The following is a 23,549-nucleotide window of genomic DNA, read 5'->3' as shown; positions in this document are numbered from 1 at the left end:
TATCCCATATGGTCCCCTGAGCACCACCAGGAGTAATTTCTGAGTGCAGAGCCAGGAATAACCCCTGTGCATCGCCAGGTGTGACACAGAAAACAAAACAAAACAAAAAGTACAGTTTATTTTATGATAAACACCAGTGTTGAAATTTTAAATTAGTGGTACAATTCTACGAATTATAAAATTCTAGATACTGGGGAACTAGATTTGTATAATAGAGACCAGAATTACCTTCAAAAATGGTGAGAAATTCATTTAGAAGCATATAAAGGAGAAAACAATTATAGCATCTTATTCCATCAGAAATTGGGTACTATTAATGTTTACTTGATCAAATGATGAACATAGTCATTGTTTATACTTTATAACTTTTTGAAAGTTATTCTTAGCCATTCCCACTGGGACTCACTGGGACATGAGGTTAGTAACTTCTGGAATACAATTTGGTATTATGACCATCTGACTTATTCGTGAAGCCTGAAAGAAAATACCAAAAATCAAACAGTAGAAGTAACATGTATTCAATTTAAAGGCAAAAACTAAGTTGCACAATATGCTTAAATATTTGCAGATAAAATAATATCCAAGCTTTTTTCTCAAATTTTTTTGAGTTGAAACATGAGAGCAAAGTGACAGAATTTAGAGAAAGCAGTATCAAAAACATATAACTAATAAAGTTGGATAATTGACTCAAAAGTATTTCTTGTTAGAGTTTACTAAACTGTTTATGTGTTTAATGTTTTATAATAGTAATTCAAAAAATGAAAACTAAACTAGTTTTTGTCTGTTTGCCCAATGACAATAAGAATCACAGTTGGGGCTGGAGCAATAGCACAGCGGGTAGGGCTTTTGCCTTGCACGCGGCCAACCCGGGTTCAATTCCCAGCATCCCATATGGTCCCCCGAGAACCGCCAGGTGTAATTCCTGAGTGCATGAGCCAGGAGTAACCCCTGTGCATAGCCGGGTGTGACCCAAAAAGCCAAACAACAACAACAACAAAATCACAGAATAATATATTCATACAGAAAATAAGGCCCAGAGCTCATTCAAAGGAGAAAAGAACAAGTCACGAGCAATATTTTTCTAATACCAAAATCCCGCTTCTAAGTTAGTCTGAAAAGCCATAGACCTCTATAATAGTAGATATGATTTTCCATGGAGGTGAAATTGATTTCCTACATTTTTTTCACTCCTATAACCACCTTGATATAAGGGGATGGTGAGAAATTGTGGGTACAATCCTGCCACTCATTTTAAAATGTATACAGCATACTCCATTTAATTAAAATTTGAGACTATTATTATTTTTTATTTTGAGTCTTGTATTTAATATTTAGACATTTCCCAAATTAGGGAACTTCTCAGATATTGTTTGTTTATTTCTTCTAGGAGCCCTGTAACATGATTGTTCCTCTTGACCTAGTCAAGAAAGGTTTTTACAACTTACGATTCTTTTTTTCTACTGCTGCTGTGTTTGGGGTATTCTACTATCATACTTTCCAATTCACTGACTGCTTCTGCACTGTTAAGCACATTTATTGTATTATTTGCATTCCTTAGCTCAGCTACTGTATTTTAAAACGCCTGTAATTTCATTTGAGGTTTTCAAAAGTTTTCCTATTCTTGTTATACCTTTACTAGCTATTGTTTTTCTGAATTTATTTAATATTATGTTACTAGAATCATATATAATATAACTCTAGTGTTATTAGCATTATATAATATAAAATTATACTACCATATTATATATAATATGCATAATATAATAGTATATATCACTAACATAGTATATATACATGCATATGTATATAAAATTAACCTTATAACTATTGTTTTAAACTCTTCAGTCAACATACTCTGTTCCTCTACATTAATACTCCTCCCCATGTTTTTATTTTGCTTCATTATATATGGTCAATTACTCTGCTTCCTAGTTTTGTTTCAAATTGTATATTAACTATTATTTTATAGTTAATGTATTGAGTACAGCAACTGCCTTTCTTAAGATTACGGTTTATGTCATATAAAAATTGTTGTACACAGGATAGAAATTAAAATACTTCCCAGGTATACTGCTACATAAATTGACAGACTTGTAATTGTTTAGATGATTGGAGGTCCAGTACCAGTAACAGAACAAATCAGGATAACTAAGAAACAAACATGATCACCTCTCAGTATCTGCATTGCAAACCATGATGCCCAAAGTAGAGAGAGAGAGTAAAGAGGAAGGTGTCTGCCATAAAGGCAGGGAGTGGGATGCTATATGAAGTATTTTTGTCTCCAGGATGACAAATTAAGTTAGTAAAAAAAATTCTGTAATGTAGAATTAATGATGCAGTCAAAATGCTTAAGACTGTGCCATGGTCAGCGTTCTATAGACATTTTAAAAATTATAAGTAGGAACCAGAGTGATAATATAGGAGGTATACAGTGCTTGCCTTGCATATGGCTGATCCAGGTATGATACCTAGTATTGTGTGTGGTCACTTTTCCAAAGGCCACCCCACTCACCAGGAATGATCCCTGAGTGCAGAGATAGGAATATGTTAGGTATGTGACCCTCCAAAAGAGAATTGTTAGAAACAAATGAACAATAATATGAGTATCAAGAGGTAATTGAACATGTTATACTAGTCATTTTTTTTAATGGAACGAGACTTTGTTTCCCTATATAAAATTTGACCGAACTATTATCTGGAAAGAGAGTGATTTTATTTCACCAATGAATGGTTTCTTTAGCAGATAGGAAATAAGTTGAAAGCCCTAGAGATTATTATATTACTAGGCATATCTGATTGAATAAACAGTTTACGGTACTTTTACTGAAAAAAAAACAAGGATAAGGATATGTTTTTATAACTATATTGAGATACAACATAAAATAAAATACATGTATGACAGGTATAAACTAGAAAATTTTTGGTAATTACATCTGGGAAACCACTACCCAAATCCACATACTGAAGTTTTCATTATTTGAAAAATGTTCTTGTACCCTTTTGCTATAATTATTTCTTTCTCATTCTCCATCAACAACTTGTCTGCCTTCTGTCATATAAAGCATAAGCTTCAATTTCCATAGTTTTGAATTTCATGTAACTGCAATTCTACACTAGGTTTGCATTTTTTTCAGTGATTACCATAAACTTTGAGCACAACTTTGAAATGCTATATTGTTTCTTTCGCTTATTTTAATTTTTACATGGGAGGGACACCTTGTGCTGTTCAGAGCTTCCTCTTGAATCTGTGTTAGGGTTATTCCTCGAGCCTCACAAGGGACCGTCCTCTCACTGAGGGGCATTGAACTGAGTTGGTCGTATAACAGGCAAGTTCCTATTTTAAGAAGGGAAATGAGGGGCTGGAGCAATAGCACAGAGGGTAGGGTGTTTGCCTTGCACGCGGTCGAGCCGGGTTCGATTTCCAGCATCCCTTATGGTCCCCTGAGCACCGCCAGGAGTGATTCATGAGTGCAGAGCCAGGAGTAACCCCTGTGCATTGCCAGGTGTGACCCAAAAAAACAAAAAAAAAGAAGGGGAATGATTGGTGGAGAAGGCATCCTGAAACACCCATCAGTGCTCAGGACCAATTCCTGGCTCTGCACTCAAGGATCACTAATGAACTGGGGCGGGGTGGGGGAGGGGCGGACTGTATAAAGTGAAGAGGATAAACCCAGTGTGCTGTGTGCAAGGAAAGCAACCTCCCTGCTCTGCTCTCTGGGGCAGGCAAGTTCCTTCATCACTGTACTATCTCTCCAGCATCTCTCCAGTTATTTTTACTTGCTGAATAATATTCACTGTTTACTCATTTACCTTTTGATGGTAGCTGCGCTGTTTCCAGTTGTGGAAACATTTTTTTTTTAATTTTTTTTGTGAAAAAGATCAATGTTTGCACTTTGTTCAATGAATAGTTTTTGTTCTTTGATATACATATTTCGGATGGGGAGATTTGCATCACAAATTAATACACTATTCATTTTGTATTTAAATTTTTTTGGAAAGTGTGGATGTGGTTCCTAAGCTGTGCTCAGAAGCCCTAAGGAGTCTCTGCTGAGGTTCTCAGCCAGTGGGTTGTCAGTTAGTGCCAGGTCCTAAAGATGGGATTCTGGTCAGTTCCTGCAGTGCTGGGAGTTCTCAGGACCACACCCAGGGGGGACCATTCATGACCTCCAGGACTGCAGCTGGCAATGGTCTGGGGACCAAATGATACCAGATACCAAACCCTGGGTGGCATATGATATTATATGCCATCATATTGTCTTTTAAACTATTACAAGAAATTCTAAATGTTTTACAAGGTGGCTGTCACTGTCATTGTCATCCCGCTGCTCATCGATTTGTTCGAGTGGGCACCGGTAATGTCTCTTATTGAGAGACTTATTGTTACTGTTTTTGGCATATCCAATATGCACAGATAGCTCTGCCATGAGGGCTCAATACTCTCGGTACCTTGCCGGGCTCGCAGAGAGGGGTGGAGGAATAGAACAGGGGTCGGCCCAGTGAAAGGTGAAGCCCAACTGCTGTACTATCGCTCCAGCCCTCAAGGTGGCTGTACAGTTGCTTATTCATTGACATTTCAATCTACAGTTACTACTTCTTACAATTAAAACTTTTGCTTATTAACCACACTAATAGGTATTTAGTGATAGAAAAGACTACAAACAATTATGATTATGTGGCTTCACATTGATTAACCTATCTAAATTAGAATAATATTTAATCTTATGATTGAACAAATAACAAGTTAGTTTGATGCTGTATATAACTCTACTGTTTCCAGAGCTTTCAGCATTTCCTAACTTTGTCCTTACTTAATATTCCCTTTTCTGACTTAAAAAAAAGATATAAACTTTTCTCAATAAAAAAGTAAATTTTGCCTATTAAATAATCATATTAATAAGATATATTCATTAAGTTATATATCTTTTTTGTGTGTGTATGTGTTCACTAAGTTGTTTTAAATCATTGTTGAAATGTGTAGTTTGTATTTCATATGTATTAAGGCTAATTTCACTAGTTTTAAGTAAATTTGGTATACATTGAGTTTAATAATCTCAATTTTATATATTATTTATTTTATTTTTACATGTATTAATAATATATAAAAGATGAAAATATGAGGGGGAAGAGCTAACAGGAAAGGGGTAAATGCCAAGCAATTATCTCTACTGAAAGTCACTTATTTTCTTTAATAATGCACTGTGTTTTTTTTGTTATTTTAAAGTCACTGCCTGCTAAAATGAAAATGTGGTTTTAAAAGAAATAAAATATATGAATATTATATGCTCATTTTTTATTTGTTCTCCTAAGTTTAAGTTAATCTTCAATCATTTTAATTAAACTATCTTTCACTTTTTCACTGACCAGGACAGTAAAGAGGCTAATGACCCATTTCAAGTGTAATGTAGCAACAGTGTCCTTTTAAAAGAATGCATGATAGTCACATGGAAAAATAAAGACACTCTTCACTGTAGCAATTGTTTTATCCATTCAATCTTTAATTTCAAATCAGTGACTCATAGCTTCTTCTTTAAATCAGTGAACTACCTAACCAAAATATTCATGCCATGATGTAGTTTATAAAATAAAATCCTTAGAGACATAGTAAGAGGGAAAGGGGAGAAAAAGTTTACTTGCCTATTTCTTCTTGACTGCCTTACAATTATTTCTGAATTAAGTCAAAACCATAAATTGCCAGTGAAATAGATATAATTGTATTGCTGACTAAAATCTGATAATCTTGCTGAATTTCCTTTCATTTCCAAAGAAATTATTTTGTAATCTTTTTAACGAGCTCAAATCTATAAAACTGGGGCTATCAATCTGAATTCAGATCATAGTCAAAATTTTCTGTTACACTGCATTGTTTCATCATAGCTGGACATTTGTATTGCTTCAAGAGTTATGAGTGTATATCAGTGGAGTTGGCAAGAAAAGTATAAAATGTTATACCTTAAAGGTAAAAAGATGAATCACTCACTTTTCAACTCTTAGGCATAAGCAGGACTGTGCCTAATAATAAAAGATTAGTAAGATTGAGCAAACATTCATATCTTATTATGAGTTTGCCGCTGCTGCTGAAAAAATCAGTTGATACCTTTTAGGATTGTTTATTTGCTAGTTGACATGTTTCAATTGTCTGCTATTTAAAACAGTCCCAGTGTTTGAGATTTCTTTCTTCCTTGTTAATTAAATCACCTCAAAAATTTGTATTTGAATGTAGAGTTAGTTAAATGGTAAGCATCATGAGATTCTTGTGTTGAAAGACCAATACATAAACTACTCTCTTAGCATAAAATCCTTAAGGTTAAAAAAAGCAGGTGAGGGGCTGGAGTGATAGCACAGTGGGCAGGGTGTTTGCCTTGCACGCGGCCAACCTGGGTTCGATTCCCAGCATCCCATATAGTCCCCTGAATACCAGGGGTGACTCCTGATTGCATGAGCCAGAAGTAACCTCTGTGCATCGCCGGGTGTGACCCAAAAAGAAAAAAAAAAGCAGGTAAATTTCTGCTCATCTGGAACATGAACAACCTCTCAGCCTTTGGGAGGTCAGAGAGATATTGCAAGGGATTGGGAAGGCGCTCACCTTGCAAGCACACCCTCGTTCAATCCCCAGCACCCCATATGGTCCCCGAAGTCCCTCCATGAGTGACTGATCTCTGAGTGCAGAGGCAGGAGTAAGTCCTGAGCACAGCTAAGTGTGACCCCAAAATAAAATGAAGCAAACAAAATGAGACAAAACAAACAAAAAAAAAGACAACAATGGCAAAATCCCAAGGACACTTTTGTAAAAAAAAAAATACCAATTATTGATTAATTTATTTTTAGAGGTTTGGGGTCACACTGAGTGATGCTTCATTATTCTTTTCAGTTCTGTGATTTGAGGGGGCCAGAGAGTGCTGGGGGCCATTTGCTTTTGGAGTTAATTGACATAAGACTTAACCCCTGCACTTTCCCTCCACTCACACCTCCATTATAAGCAATCTGCCTTTTGTAATTCATGTCCTTGTATTCAAGCACTCTTCAAAACAAATCCAATTAACTAGTGGTTTCTGTTTAAATAACAATTCAGTTGGCTCTCCTTATCTTTATTCTCTACCACAAAGTTCAGACAAACACAACAAATTTGTCTAGAAAAGAAGTTAAAGGTTTTCAGCAGAAACAAAGGTCAGGATGAATGACCCAAACCTGGAAGCCTGCCTTAGGGGCTACGGGAGAGGGAGAGGGCAGTTGGAAAAGAGAAGTATCTGGAAGTATCTGTTTTGCAAACTATAATGTCCAACAGGGAAGGGAGGGAGAGAGGGAGGAGAGAGAGAGAGAGAGAGAGAGAGAGAGAGAGAGAGAGAGAGAGAGAGAGAGAGAGAGAGAGGAGTATCTGTATTGCAAACTATAATGTCTAAAAGGAGAGAGAGAGAGAGAGAGAGAGAGAGAGAGAGAGAGAGAGAGAGAGAGAGAGAGAGAGAGAAGTATCTATATTGCAAACTATAATGTCCAAAAGGAGGGGGGGAGCGAGGGGAGAGAGGGAGAGGGAGAAAAAGAAGAAAGTGCCTGGAATAGAGGCAGGCTTAGTGGAAGTGTGGGGGTGGGGGTGGGGACATTGGTAGTTGGAATTGGACACTGGTAGAGGGATGGGTGTTGGAATATTGTCCAACTGAAACCTGATCACAAAAAGCTTTGTAAGGAAGAGAATCAATCGCACTGTAGCACTGTTGTCCAGTTATTCATCCATTTGCTTGAGCGGGCACCAGTAACTTCTCCATTGTGAGGCTTGTTGTTACTGTGTTTGGCATAGCAAATACACCATAGGAAGCTTGCCAGGCTCTGTCATGCGGTGGGATACTCTCAGTAGCTTGCCGGGCTCTCCGAGAGTTTCAATAAAAAATAAAAATAATAAAAGACCAAAGGACAGTAGTTTTCTTTTTGCATTTTTAATTTGGCATTTCCCATTGTTTAAAAATATTCTAAAAGTGTTCAAAGATTTTTATAAAAATGACATGAGATCATTGGTAGAGATTTTCATAAATGGAAGTAAATGAGTCATGATTGTTTCTTTTTAATTAAAAAAATAATATCCTACCACATTACTCAGGGGGTTAGTTTTGACTCTGTGCTAGTGTTTTACTGCTGGAGGGGGTCACTCCTGCATTGCTGGGTCTCTGGGCATCTGTGCTGGGGACCAAATTAGGAGCTGTTGTGTACAAGGATTCTCAAGTACATGGAGATATCTGCCCGGGCAAAAAGGGAAATTGGTGTAGATACATAATCCCACTAGCTCTACCAATTGATTCAGAATGTAGAGGCTGGAGAGATAGTCCAGAGAGTAGGTTGTGACTGTGCAAAAGGCTGAGCCAGCTTCAACCCTGGGCATCACATTCAGTTCCCCAAACACCGCCAGAGTGACAGGTATAAGTGGAAACCCTGCCAGGTGTGCCCCCAAAACAAGCAAAGAGTTTTTTGACTTGCCTTTTGTCTTGGTTTTGTGGCCTGGAGCAATAGCACAACAGGTAAGACGTTTGCCTTGCACGTGCACTCCGCTGACCTGGGTTCGATTCCTCTGTCCCTCTCGGAAAGCCCAGCAAGCTACTGAGAGTATCTCACCTGAAGGGCAGAGCCTGGCAAGCTACTCTTGGCTAATTCGATATGCCAAAAACAGAAACAAGTCTCAGGGTGTAGACATTACTGGTGCCCGCTCGAGCAAATCAATAAACAAGGAGACTACAGTGCTACAGTGTTTTGCGGTTACCATGTGAGTGTTGATGGGTGGACTATCCTCGCTCTGTGCTTGGGGCTGTTCCTGTTAATTCTGAGGACTGGGGACCCTGCAGTATCCGGGTTCAAACCCAATATTCTGGGATGCCAAGCCTGTACATTGCCCTTGTCCTATTTCTCTATCCCATCACCATATTTAGAAAGACGTTTTATTGGGAGCCTTGAAAAAGTGTAATCACTGCATTTGTCTAAGACTATGAATATGACTATGAATATTTCAGCAGAACATAAGAAATGGATGGGATTCATGAGATTTATACAATGTTAAGATAAAATTTAAAAAACGCATTATTTTCAGCTCTGAAGTTCTTTTGAACTTTCATATTGGACACGTTTTTGAAGAACTAAGATGCCAGAAACCATGTAACTTTGACCTAATGTATTTTAGTTAAGTGTTCTTGCAAAGGATCAGGTAGAATAAAGTCATTTCTTCTTTAAAAACATAATCACAATATTTGAGGAAGAAGAGAAAGCAATTGCTGGGGCTGGAGCGATAGCACAGCAGGTAGGGCGTTTGCCTTGCACGCGGCCAACCCGGGTTCGATTCCCAGCATCTCATAAGGTCCCCTGAGCACCGCCAGGAGTAATTCCTGAGTGCAGAGCCAGGAGTAGCCCCTGTGCATCGACAGGTGTGACTCAGAAAGCAAAAAAAAAAACAAAAAAAAAAGAGAAAGCAATTGCATTAATTAAACAGGTTGAAATCCCTCTGTATGTAAAGAAATCCTATTGTTTTCAGGTTTCATGTTTTGGGGGAATATAACTAAATATTAAATTTTAATTTTTACCAACACATTTATGGCAATGGAGATTAAAAGTTTACAGTACAGTGTTTATCAATCGCAAAAACAGGTATATAAGAATATGAATTGTGTTTTGCAAATAACAGAGTAAGCCTTTTGAAAAGGAGGGCCAAACCTGCTGTACTCAGGCCTCACTCCTGTGCTCTGGAATGTCCCTTGGCAGAGCTCAGGGCACCATGAATAGAGCAGGAGAAGGAACCATGATCAGCTGCATTCGACGCATGCAGCACGTGACGCTCTGTACTGTATCTCTAGGCCTCCAAAAAGATTTTTTTCCAAATCCTGCTAAAAGTGCATAATACTTTTGTTGATTTTAATGTTTTGAAATTCCTAAGCATATATTTCATCTTACGAATAAAATGACCTGAATTTGCAATCTAAGTTTGCTCTGCCTGAGTTGTGTGGCAGAGGCAGATTTACTTAACTTCTTAAAGCTTTAGATTAAGTAATAAAAATATTGAAAAGATAATACTTCCTACTAAACAGGATTGTTCTAAGCTGTCATGGGCAATAAATGCAGCTACACTAAAAATGACTCTGTAGATGTTACTTTTCCACACTCTTCATAACATAGCATTAGTTTGCTTTGTTGGTCAAAAGTGTCATTTCATATGAAATCACTTATCTGTTCAATGTAGATTTTTAAAGAATACCTGTATATACTGGAGCGATAGCACAGTGGTAGGACGTTCGCCTTTCACGAGTCAGACCCGAGTTTGATTGCTCCGCCCCTCTCGGAGAGCCCGGCAAGCTACCGAGAGTATGGAGCCCGCACGGCAGAGCCTGGCAAGCCACCTGTGCGTATTGGATATGCCAAAATCAGTAACAATAAGTCTCTCAAAGAGAGACGTTACTGGTGCCCGCTCGAACAAATCGATGAGCAACAGGATGACAGTGAGAGTGACTTGTATGTACACTCACTCATACACTGTTAGAAAGAAAAACTTGAAATCCAAAATTCTTGGATTTTTGGAAACAAGCATAATAGAGATCTAGAAGTATCAACACTGCAATCTTATGCTATTTGGATTTTCTAGATGAAACTGCACATTGACCCCAAGGTAGTTTAGTGTGCCTTTGTTTTAGCGGGCAACAAAATTGCTAGAAATAAAAACAATCCCAGACTTAAACATTTTGAAAATATTGTAAGGTGATCATCATGTGAGTTGACTGAAGAGTGGGGCTAAACCCAACAGAGGCTTACTGTTTACTGTCTAAGCCTCTAAGCTTCATCGCCCTGCCGTCCAACACGTTGCAAGAGTGCTGTGTTAACAAATAGCACTTGTATAGAAGACTTTAGAAGTTGCAGTTCTTGTTTGCAATTCTTCCTCAAGTATATCGTCTTATTGAAGCATCTTCCTCTCCAACTCTCTCTTTTCTCTCTCTTTTTTTCCTTACTAGAACGAGTGCCAATCTCCACTTAAATAATGGGTTTTCTGCTTAGGAGCATCAAAATGAATGTCAATGTGTTTGCTCCATTGGTCTCCCTCCCTCCACCAGCTGAGGGAGCAAGAGACCTAATCTGTTTGGAACGTAGGACTCCGCCCTCCTGAGGCGAACAAGAGCACATCTTTAAGTTGAAGTATCTGCCAACACCTCCGTTTCACAAATCTTTTATTCAATGAGTCCCATTTTAATTTAAAAAATAGTTACTTAACTAGTTATTGTTATAAGGTTGGACATAAATATGTCAAATGATCTTTAAATATGCTCCAAGCATTCTTCTATTGAAATGTGGGGTTTGCCCAAATTTAAAGACTCTCCTTCCCTCCCTCCTTCCCTCCCACAACCCCCACCACACACACATACATACATCCCAAAGGGATGCCATATGTCCCAAGTGAGACCTCCTTGGAAACTCAGAAATGGTGCAACTCTCACACAATATCTGTGTGAGGGGACATTTGTCAGTTTTCTCCCTGGCAATGAGATTTTTCTCACCCGTATGACATGCAAATGACTGTTTTTTTTTAATCTGATCTTTTTATATTAGTAGAAGAATTTTCTCTTGTAGATGTGAGAGCTGTCAAAAATTACCCATTTGGGGGCTGTACCATTTAGTCCTAAGACCTTTTTGGAAAGATCTGGAACTCTGGCAGGGGGAGGGGTGGACTTGGTACCTTTTGATGTTGCAAAGCTTCTCAGGCCATCAGCGTCAGTGGATGGGTAACAGCAGGTTGTTAATGGCACCTGCACACAGATGAGAAAAGCTGTTGAAAATTTCTCATCTTCTTACACCTTGCCTCATGTTTTTAGAAAAAGTAGTGTCCCCGCAGCAAATAAAAGAAGTGATTTGGTGAGGGGTTAATGCTGTATATTCTGTTACTCAGGTAAATGGCAAAACACAAACTTTTTTTTGCGTGATGTGATGCTAATTGAAAGTAATTGGAAAACTGCACCAGCAACAGAATATTGTGCGCATGATTTGGGATCTGGTTTCAGTGTTGTGTGTGTAAAACCTGGCAAACATGCTTATCTAGTATGAATATATATATATATGCATATATATGTATATATACACACTTATATATACACACATATACACACATATACATATGAATCAGAGAGTAACACTCTAGAGGGCTCTAATAGCGCTTTAAATTCCTTTTACTTACACAGAGCTTGAAGTATGTATCAGGCTCGGGGCAAAGGCACGCGCCGCTGTCTCTTATCACCTTGCTTTACACATCTTCCAGCGGTAGCCCTGTTATCCCCGTAGCCGGACCAGCCTATTAATTGTCTGCCCGCTCCTGCTCTCTAACACAAATGCACCTTGTAAAACAGCAGGAGAAATCCCGTGGGTTTAGGTCCCCGAGCGGCTGGGCTCGGTGGCTAATCTGCCCGCAAATGCCAGTCTGCCTCGTGTCGTCCGAGCATGGAGCTGCCAAAGAAAAACACGCTTCCCCCATGGCCCGGGTGCAGTGCCCAGTGCCCAGGGGCCCCCCGGCCAGCCCGCGCGCGTCGGTTCCATGTGCGCGGGGAGTGTTCCTTGTTAATCAGGTCAATGATCATCGCCCAGCTCCGGGGACGTGGCAGGAGCCTATCACAGCACTTAGGGAGTCTCCAAATGCAGCAGGCTCACGGCGGATCTCTCTCGCTCAGTCCTCATTTACTCCCGGGAACCTCAGAGGATTTCAGCTTCTCTTTTTTTTTTTTGTCCTCCTAGACAGCGCGGGGCTGAGCATCCACGGGAAAGAGCAGCGCAGCATGCGGCTACTTGGAAGGTGTTGATTGAAAACTTCCCTCTTCCCCACCCCGGTCTCGCTCCATTTGGCTGATTTCTCAGCGCGTTCACGGAGAATATTGCAATTAAGGTAAGTGCCCGTGTTCCGTGCCGGGGGACTGCAAGGCACTGAATTTCTGCATTGAAAGTTGGAACTGACTAAACTGACACTCTGCACTGCAGCAAGTGACTGTTTATGTCTGGAAGGAAGGCTGAGTTTCCCAGCAAGTGTCCTAGCAGCCAAGCCGGCTTTGGAAATCATGCTATTTCAGGGGAACTTCTTTGGAAATAAAAGCATGCTGCCTGGCGTTAGAAGCAAGGAAAAGAAAATATAAAGCATCTTCGTGTCTCGTTTTGCCTTGTTAGTAATCCAGAGAACTGTGCCTTGCTCGGGTAACTTGACTGTGTTGGAAGTGTCTTGCTGGTGTCCTAGGGTCAAATCTGCGTCTCAAAAGCTTCAAAGTTAAATTAGATGGAAGGGAATTTTGCAAATGAAAGTGGAGATTTTTGCGCAGCTTTCCAGTTTAGCAATGCTCCTGAGCTCCCTCTGGGTATAAGGATTTAGGACTAAATCCGCGAATATTTTAATAGTGTCCATTTAGGAATTCTAATTTAGATGATAAAGTTTCTCGTATAGCTCTTAAGAAAAATGAGCTGAAAGGAATTAATATACCATGGATAATGACATATAGTTCTTTCACAAGAGTGATGAAATCCTTTTATAAGCTAGATTAATAAAAAGGAAAAGTTAACCCGAAACATTTCTGAAATGCTGAATTTTTTGAATGGAAGTATCTTCAGTTAGGAGATTAAGCTTATGTCCATATTGAAATCCTGGCTTTTTTATTTACAAGCATTCCTTGTGATCAAACAAGGATGGCTTGAGATAAAGCTTTTAATTCATAGTTTATGATAGTTTTTCTTTAGTAATTTGGAGAAAATAGTATACACTATTTCTTCTGAACAGATTTTCTCATATATTTGTTAAAAACTGTTTAGAGAAATGGCACCAAAATCTTTTCTCAAAGTTTAATTTAATTATGAGAAGTTTTTCTTTACTCCTTTATGTTTCAAATGTAAATAAATGTGATGTTTTTACTCCACATTATAGTAAATCTCTATTCAATGTGTAATAAGGAGATAATTTGGTTGCACAAAGTATATATAATCAAGTGATAGATTAGACCTCTAGACATTTGAGTAGTGACAACTATTTAACCTTATTATGTAGTAGTATGCTTAAAAATCATTTCCAAATAATGACACAAACTTATGAACTGTAAATGCATATCAATATAGGATACTAATTAAAAAATGATTTTTACCTATTTCTGATTTGCTAAAGTGTGTTGATAAGTACCTAGCTGCTTTTCTGCAACGATTTATTAAGGTGTCTTAAATGTGCAGTTTAGAATGAGACTTGACTTTCATGAAATAGTGAATCTGACGTCCTTCTATGGGTATCGTGAGAATGGAGTATTTTACAGCATGTCAGAGAAGCGTCTATATTAATGGGCTACTTTTATGAATTTCCTGAAGAGCTTTGCAGGGTGACACTGGCCCTATTGCTCCCTACCCTCCCTACTCCAGCCCAGCACCCCGCCTCCATCCCCACCGTCTCAAGAGTAATGGAGATTAGAACACCCACCTCTACTTCTGCCAGTGTCTGAGGATATTTGTCTACCACTGCTGCACTGAGATTTCTGTTTTTTTCTGGGGGAGATAATTTCTCAACGGGTTCAAAGATAAGTGATGAAGAGTGTGACCATTGTTACTCTCCCTGTGTCTTAGCTGCTGCTCTTCCTCTAAGCCTTCTTCTTTCTTCCCTGTTTGATTTTTTTCCCCCTTTCAAAGGGGGTGGGAGGTAGGCCAGGCCCAGATGTGTGTTCTGATTTGCTCTTTACTCAGGGATCATTCCTGACAGTGCTCTCTGGATCATTGGCTGTGCTCATGGTTGGGCCACATGTGAGGTAAACACCTTAACAGCTCAATTATCTCTTCATCCCATTACTCCTTTTGTGAGCAGCTTTGATCCATCAAAAGAGAAAGTCTGAAAGCTCAGTACTAGAACCCTTACTTTAGTTCGCATGTGTGGTACCCTGGGTTTAATCCAAGTTTTGATCTAAATTAAGTAAAATAATATAATAAGTTATAAGGAGTGAAAACATTACCCATGTGGAGCCACCTTTATTCTGACAACTTCAAATTTGCTGAAAAAATTCCTTATTTTTGACCATTCTTTGTGCCAAGGACAGAAGTGATATTAGGCTGCATCCTACCCAGTGAACCATTGATTAATGTTCTTCCTCGACAAATGTAACCAATGAAGGATATATTTATTGTGTAATGAAATATTTGCATCTACAACTAATGACAATTATAGTTATTACTCAAAAATATTTATATATGATCTGTATCATGTATATCCATCTATAGCTAACATATGCATATATACATATCTGATATGGATATATGTGTGTATGGACAAATACATATTACAGGTAGTCTTTAAAGTGATTTTATAATTACAGATGTTTCCATTTAAATTATGCAGGTTGAAAAGGAACTGGATAAAAGTTTCAGTCCAATTGAACATTAGTAACTGTTTCAGCAACAGCAGTCTTGTCAATCAGACTTCCATTTTGCCACTTACTATATCCCTAGGTATCATCTTGCCTCAGATATTCTACAGAAAATCCAATGTTCATTCTTGTGATGATAATTTCCCCCTCTGTGGGGACAGAAAAGACCTTATAGAATAATTTCTACTATAGAGTTTTAAATTGAAAAAGCAAATATTTGCTTAAACTATCTAAAACTTGCTTCAAGTTTTAGACTACATTTTTAATAAAGACCATCTAGTGGTTCATTGTCTAAGGTACCTCACATGCCTTCTGAAATTCAGATAGCAGGGATATAAACTGTGTGCGGACAATTATCTAATGTTCAAGTTATAATAACAGGGAGAATCCTTACTCCAAGTTTCCCAGTGAGGTAAAGGAAGTTGAGAGCATATCCAAGGGCAAATACACCTATGATAAAAGTGGATGTAAGATTAAACTTATCAGTTGTGTATAAAGATTGCACATTCTTACAGAAATCCAAAACTGTGTGGCTGCTAGTGCAGCCTCCTGACCTCATATCTCTTCATTCTCAGCAATGGAAAACAAATGACCAAATGCTTTCTTTTCAGCAGGTTGACGTTAGGAGGGAGAAACTCCAAATCAATAATAGTGAATTTTTTGTTGAAATATTGAATGTAATCAAAGTAAAGTGAAAGTAAAGTGAAACTTACCAGTTACACATGCGGGGTGGGAGGCTGGGGAGGTGGGGGGAAGGGAGGAGGTATACCGTGATTCTTGGTGGTGGAATATGTGCACTGGTGAAGGGATGGGTGTCTGAGCATTGTATAACTGAGACTTATACCTGAAAGCTTTGTAACTTTCCACATGATGATTCAATAAAAGAATAAAAAAAATAAAGATTGCACATTCAGAGGCTTAAGTACAGAGGTATGGTACTCGCCTTTCGTATGGTCAACCAAGGGTTAATCCCTGACCCCTCATATGGTTCTCCATGCCTGTTAAGAAGTATCCCTGAGCACAGAGCCAGGAGGAAGCACTGAGTATGGCTGGGAATGACCTCGTAAAAAGGAAAAAGAAAATGATAACAAAAGGTTTGCACTTTCCATGTTATACCTCATATCTGCTCGAGTTGGATAAACTTTTCATATTATTTACTGTTAGTCAAATATAACATGTGTTTATATGTTTAAGTCATGCTGATATAGATGTTCTCAGGATCATCTAATTTGAGGGATGAACCTGGACCTCCAACATGCACATATGCCCAGCCCGTGAGCTGCCTCCAGCCTCTAATATGCCTTTTAGATAATATAGTTTGATGGGGGCTGGAGCGATAGCACAGCGGTAGGGCGTTCGCCTTTCACTTGGACGACCTGTGTTTGATTCCTCCGCCCCTCTCAGAGAGCCCGACAAGCTACAGAGAGTAACGAGCCCGCACGGCAGAGCCTGGTAAGCTACCAGTGGCATATTGGATGTGCCAAAAACAGTAACAAATAAGTCTCACAATTGAGAGACGTTACTGCTGCCCACTTGAACAAATCGATGAGCAACAGGATGACAGTGACAGTGATAGTTTGATGAAATTGCTCTCAGAATAGTTTCCTTCTTGATTTCCTTAAGATAAGTTATTTTACAAATTCCAGAGTTACCAGTGCTTCAAACAAGAATAGCCCATGTTATTTTTGGTTCTGAAGGAGGTTTTACTGACGTCTTCCCATCAACCTGACTCTCATGGAGACAGACAGAAAATACACTCTACTCTCTGGAAAATCAGTCGTGAACTTTAGTATACACAATGTATCTGTAGTTCCATGTGAAGGTATTGTATTCTCCACATAAAATCAGATAAAAAGTGGAATTACGATTTCATTGACACCTATTTTAAATGAAGCCTAAAAGGAAAATGACGGCAGTTATGTCGGTAGCAGAAGATATCTGTAATACTGGAAAATTTTGAAGAAGAGTAAGAATTAGACTTGACCTGGAAAGTAAACCAAAAACACATTTTAAGTGCAGGAAGGAGGCTAATTGGCTGAGCTCATGCTTTGCATGCATGAAATCCTGTGATCCCTAACACTGCCTGGCCCTATGTACCACTAGCTGCAACCCTGAAGCCGAGCCAGGGATTTTCTCTGACCACTAGCAGACATGCAGGTAAGCCTCCTGCATCAAACCAAAGAGAAATGGCTTGAGGGTACAGAAGTCAGGGTCTGAGAGACAGCATGGCAGGTAAGCAGCTGGCCTCGGAGGCAGTAGTCCCAGATTCAGTTGCCGGTACCCCATATGGTCCCCAAAGTCCTGTTAGCGGTGATTTGTGAAGTAAACTTTGAGCCCTGCTAGGTGTGGTACTAAATAAATAAATGCATACATAAATGTCCAGGGCTTTATAATGCTCTGCCATTAACCTAATATTCACAGAGTTTTGCTTATGTTTTTATTTTGTTAAGATTTTTCTAAACCAATATTTGGTCTAGTCAATGACCAAAAAAGCAGATGTTATCAAATTAGGATTAATTTTAAAAATCTAATATAATTAGCTATTATGTTCAAGGAAGTCCTGAAATGGTAACTGGAATTTAATTAAGTCACACAGTTATAAAATATAATCATTTATTGTGATCCAGCATATAAAAGGAACATTAGAAACATAATAAAACAATTCAATAATGGTTAGAAATAGGATCTAGAAATAATATGTAAACATAATTTTCAATCTCTAGTCACAAGTCACTTTATTTTTTATTCTCTTGGTTCTTTGCTGAGCTTTTGGCTTGCCATAGAGCTTGTGATCCTTATGACACATGCTAGTGTTTATCAGAGTAAGCAAATGGTGCTTGGGAGATAGTAGAGAAGGTCATTTGCTTTCATTGCATTAAGTCAACCACAGTTTGATTTCTGGCACCACATATCTGTCCCTCCAGGTAGGATACATTTGCACAAGCCAAGAGTAACTTCTGAGCACTAACAGTTCTGATCCCAGTGTTTAATAATAAAAACAAAGTATATAGAGATAACATCCTTTATTACTATTCCAAGAGAATGAACAGGATCTGTATAAAGCAATATTTTTGCTAGCTAGCTATTGTGCTTGAGTGAACACAATGCACAGATGTTCTGACCCAGAAAATATGAGTATGTGTGTTAGACATGGGCTCCATACATACATTCAAACAGAGCTGAATATGGCCAGATTCTAAGAGCCAGTTCTAGAAGTGCCGGTATTCAGAATGTGGTTTTTCAAAAGAATCGTTGCTAAGAGGATGTTCTGTGTTGCAAATTAATATCAGACATAGTCACCTGAAAGAGAATATACCCAGATAATCAGCAATTGGTGAGCAGAAGGAGAACTTCAGATAGAGATTCTAGTCAGAAGGTATTAGGAACGTAGAACACTTGTGAATAAGGAAAAGCCCTTAATGGCTCAGGGTCCAAAGCTAGTTGGATCGGCTTCTAAAACCATCTTCCAACAGCGGTTGGTCACAGAGACCAAGACAACGAGACACAGGGTTGGCTAAGATGTAGGGTCACCTTGGCATCCCTAAGTGAGTTCCAAGCTGGCCATTCACTTAATACAATAACACCTTCCACCCACTCCTTTGCTCTCAACACTAGAGTAATGGCTTAAGTTGCAGAGACATTAAGGATATTTAATAAACACATCGCCATTCTGCAGGTACACGGAAAACAGAGGCTGTGGTATTTCACATAGCAAATCCTCAGGCTCTGTTAAACTACAAAGTCATATCAATTTCCTCTTCTATTTTGCCTATATTTCCCTCTCCATTGAAAAGACCCTAAAAGTTTTATTCGGTCGTTTCCTGGGTACACAGTGTAGCCATATTCATCATTCTTACAATTACTTCCACAGTTCTGTTCTGTTCCGCATGCACATTTGCAGCCCATTCTGTTCTAAGACCTAAACCATTTTGCCCCAGGTACTATCTTGGGTTTAATGTATAACCTTGGTTTGAATGTTAGGGGAGACAATATTTCATGGTTAAGTACAAGAAAGAGAGATGCCTTCCTGCCGAAGCATAATAAAGATACCTGTATTTTCCTGGATGATATTCCAGTAACACCAAGTAAGCTGAGATGCTTTTCCATTTTTCACATATTTCTCTGTGGTTTCAGCCCCACTACTATTACAGAATGAACACACCTGTGCTTCTTCTAAACTTAAGGATTATAATTGAACAAACTTCATGCATATTCATATAAGCAGACAATGGAAGGGGCAGTGCTATGTACTATCTTAAAATAAAATTCTGAGTTAAGCTACCACTTTCTCAATATTATTTAAGGTACATGTTAGCTTTGAGAGCTTGAACATATCACTTAGGTGCCTAAACTTTATATTATCTTTAAAAGGAAGCTAAGATAGATCCAACATCATAATAGTGCTGTGAGAAGTAAGAAGGTAATTGGGTCAAAAATGGTCATAACTGTTTAGTGATTCAGGAAATGAGAGGGGTTATGAACAAGAGACATTATTACTTGATTCATTTGTATGAGAGAAAAAATTGGGGGCATTTTCTCTGCTTAGCAACTTTTTACACTTCGCCTATATCAGGAATTCTTGGAGCAATTATTTGATTCAAACATATCTGATAAGCTTGAAGTTTAGGAACATGCTTTAAAAGAAATATTAAGTACGATGCTCCTTTGTGTTGTTGTTACTCTTGTTGTTTTGGGTTACAACTGAGAGTGTTCAGGGATAAAACCTGGCTCAGTACTCAGTGAATCACTCTGGGCAGAACACAAGACACCAGGTGTAATTCTGGGGATTGATCCGGGGTAGGCACAATGCAAAGCAAGTGCCTTACCCACTGTTCTGTTTCCCTGGCTTCAATATAATGCTTCTTTAAATAAATTCAGGAAATAATTTAAATAATTTAAAGATTAACAGTAGCATATTTTTCTTAATGGCTGTTTCTGTGTCTTAAAGTCAGAGTTCAATAGTTGAGTTCAAGGAGACTGAAGAATTTGCAAAGCAGGAAATACTTGAATATTATCATTAGAGAATGGATTTAGTGTTTCTTGTTTAGTAAAGAAATGTATTCAAGTCACATGGCATCATTTTAATTATCAGCATTGTCAATATTTGAGATATTTTTAAAACATTATACTAAATATTATTAACTTGATATCTATTTCCCAAGAGGGCCAAGATTATAATTTCTTCTTATCCACTAACTCATCCATGTTTTGCTATGGGATTTAAAATTTCTAATTACAAATGCTGGAGATTCATCAATTACCATATACATATATGTATATTTATAAAAACTTTTGCATATACATGTATGCAAAAGTATTCCATATTTTCATGTTGAAATTACAATAAGCAAAGTGAAAATGTTTTGTGTAATTAAATATGTTTTGTGTAAATTAAATTCATTTTTTTTGTCCTCCAAGTCAAACTTTTAATTTTAGTATAAATAGGAGTTGAAAATCATGTGTCCTAATGCAGTTTCTTAAATATCAGACCAGGAGTACTAAAGTTAATATATCACTGAAAGGACTCAATAGCTGCAGTTTAGACATCATCAACATCATCATCATCATCATCATCCCATTGATCGTAGGTTTTCTCGAGTAGTCTCAGTATTGTCTCTATTCGTCCTAACCTGAGATTTTAGAAGCCTCTTGTTACTTATCCTTCCCAACCCGATGGCACATTGGAAGCTTTTTCAGGGTCAGGGGAATGAGACCCATCATTGTTACTGGTTTTGGCATATGAATCCACCACAGCGAGTTTGCCAGGCTCTCCCATGTGGACAGGAAACTCTCGGTAGCTTGTCAGGTTCTACAGGAGGGAGAAATAGGCTATAAGATGTCGAGAGACCTCGTGTTTCTGGGAGCTTGGTCTTATAGTTTCTGGCTGTTGGTCATTGATGGAACTACATGGCACCAGGGACAGTTTCTGAGTGTGACTGCCTTACTACTGGAAAATGGGGGATCTGGGCAGGAGAGCCCCAGTTTATACATACGTAGGTGATTTTGGTAAAATCAGAATATAGAAAAATGTGTCCTAGTCATTGGCAATAGCAAATATTAGGGGTTTCTCTGAATTAGTGACTTCCTAATGTCAAAAGGGCAGGCGAGTCATCTGATGATTTTGTCCAATGACTCTGAAATAGGAGCTGGGAGTTTGTATTTCTAACAACTTCTGAGGGTCACAGATGTCATTGATGAGTAAGAAATGGCACTCTCTGTCTCCTGCCCCTATTCTTGTCCCATTAATGATGAGTGAATAGTCAAGGACTTACTACAGAATTGGCTTATATCCCAGTTCTCCTGGCCAAAGGTTGAAAAAACTTTTGAAGATGTCCTTTCCTAGCAGGATAGATGAGGCATTCTAAGTTAGGTCAAAAGGAAAACTTTTTTTTTTAATTTAGTAATTTGTTGATTTAGACTTATTCAGTCAGGGAATAAATAGAGTTGTTGATGCTTTTAAAGATGACATATTGAAGTAAGAATTGTTGGTATATTTCTATGTAGTTAAGGGGTCTAAGAAGAACATACTATTATAATATTCCTTCCCAATTGTAGAAATGTTTTACTGTGGTAACAAACTGGATAACTCTATGTCAAAGTTCCAAACACTAAACAGTGCTGATTTCTCAGCCATTTAGTTATCTTCAATCTGGGCATATTATCCTAAGACTTTGTCAGTTCAACTACTTCCCTCCTAAAAATAAATTGCAAAAAATATTGCTTTCATCTCTCTTCCTTATTTAAACTTTTCTGTCTTCTATTCCCAATTGATATACTTCTTTCATTATTAAAACCCACACAGTACAAAGGAAAGTCATTTCATTAATACCAATATGGTTTGAAAAAATAGATATTATCCTTATAATTACTAGAATACAATCATAATTTTATTATTTTATCTGATTTTATTTTAAAATGCTTGAGAATAAATTAACCATAGACTTTTTTTTTCTTTTTGGGTCACACCCAGCGATGTACAGGGGTTACTCCTCGCTTTACACTCAGGAATTACTCCTGGCTGTGCTCAAGGGACCATATGGGATGCTGGGAATCGAACCCAGTCGGCTGCATGCAAGGCAAACATGCTAACTGCTGTGCTATTGCTCCAGCCCCAAGAGTAGATTTTTTGTTTGTTGTTTGTTTGTTTTATTTATAACTGCAAGCCAGTGCCTATAGTTATGGCTGATAGGGTATTTTTTTGAAAGTAGCTATTGAGCAAACAACTAACAAATAATTTTTATGAATGAATTAGTTGTGTTGTCTGTATTCAGGATGAAACAAACCTTAAAAATGATGATGGCTTTGCTTTTTATGTAAGACTGTGCAAGATATAAGCACACTTCCCCTAAAGTTTATATCTGTACATCTAATTTACTTAGTAAATATTTACACTTTTTAAGTGTCAGGAATGTGCTGATGCTACAGGCCTACATTGACAAGCTTGCATTACTATGAATAATGCATGCTACCTGTGGGGGAAATTACAAAAATAGTTACAGTACATACATCTTAATGTACTATATTGTACATAGGATGTACCAAACAATCATGCATGTTATGCACGGTGCTATTAAAATAATAGAGTAGCTCTACATTTAATCGGGAGAGGTGCTAGAGTATCTCCATTATATTTTTCCAATGTGCTATATTTTTTTCAAACCACTATTAGATCTATATTGAGTAACCTCCAGAAATTCTGGGAAATTTATAATATAATATATTGAAGATAAATTATACTATAATATATTTTTTCCCTCTTGATGAATTCTTTTGTTTTTTCTTTTTGGGTCATGCCTGGCAATGCTCAGGGGTTACTCCTGGCTCTGCACTCAGGAATTACCCCTGGCTGTGCACAGGGGACCATATGGGATGCTGGGAATCAAACCTTGGTCGACCATGTGCAAAGCAAAGCCCTACCCACTCTGCTATTGCTCCAGCCCCGTCTTAGTGAATTCTTGCCACTACAGATAGGGTCATGTTCTTCATGTGCACTGCAACACTGTATCAGTCGTCTCCAGCAGGCACCAGTAGCATCTCCACTGTGAGACTTGTTACTGTTTTTAGCATACTGAATACCCATGGGTAGCTTGCCAAGCTTTGCAGGCAGGATACTCTTGGTAGCTTGCTGGGTAGGAATGGAGCAATAGAACCCAGGTCAGTCTCGTGCAAGGCAAATGC

At 38.2% G+C, this 23,549-nt stretch overlaps 1 protein-coding gene across 6 annotated transcripts in view; it reads left to right on the top strand.

Annotated features, from left to right (window-relative positions):
* Window positions 1-23,549, top strand: part of CDH12 (cadherin 12) — a 1,011,811-nt gene that overhangs the window by 588,865 nt on the left and 399,397 nt on the right. For all 6 annotated transcript variants that reach the window (XM_055142975.1, XM_055142967.1, XM_055142951.1 and 3 more), the window contains one exon: window positions 12,733-12,880. The gene's annotated coding sequence lies outside the window, so the exon portion shown is untranslated. The remainder of the gene's footprint in view (window positions 1-12,732; window positions 12,881-23,549) is intronic.

The sequence above is a fragment of the Sorex araneus genome, chromosome 1 (genome assembly GCF_027595985.1).
Source record: "Sorex araneus isolate mSorAra2 chromosome 1, mSorAra2.pri, whole genome shotgun sequence".
Lineage (NCBI taxonomy): Eukaryota > Metazoa > Chordata > Mammalia > Eulipotyphla > Soricidae > Sorex > Sorex araneus.
This window is presented reverse-complemented; position numbering and strand designations above follow the sequence as displayed.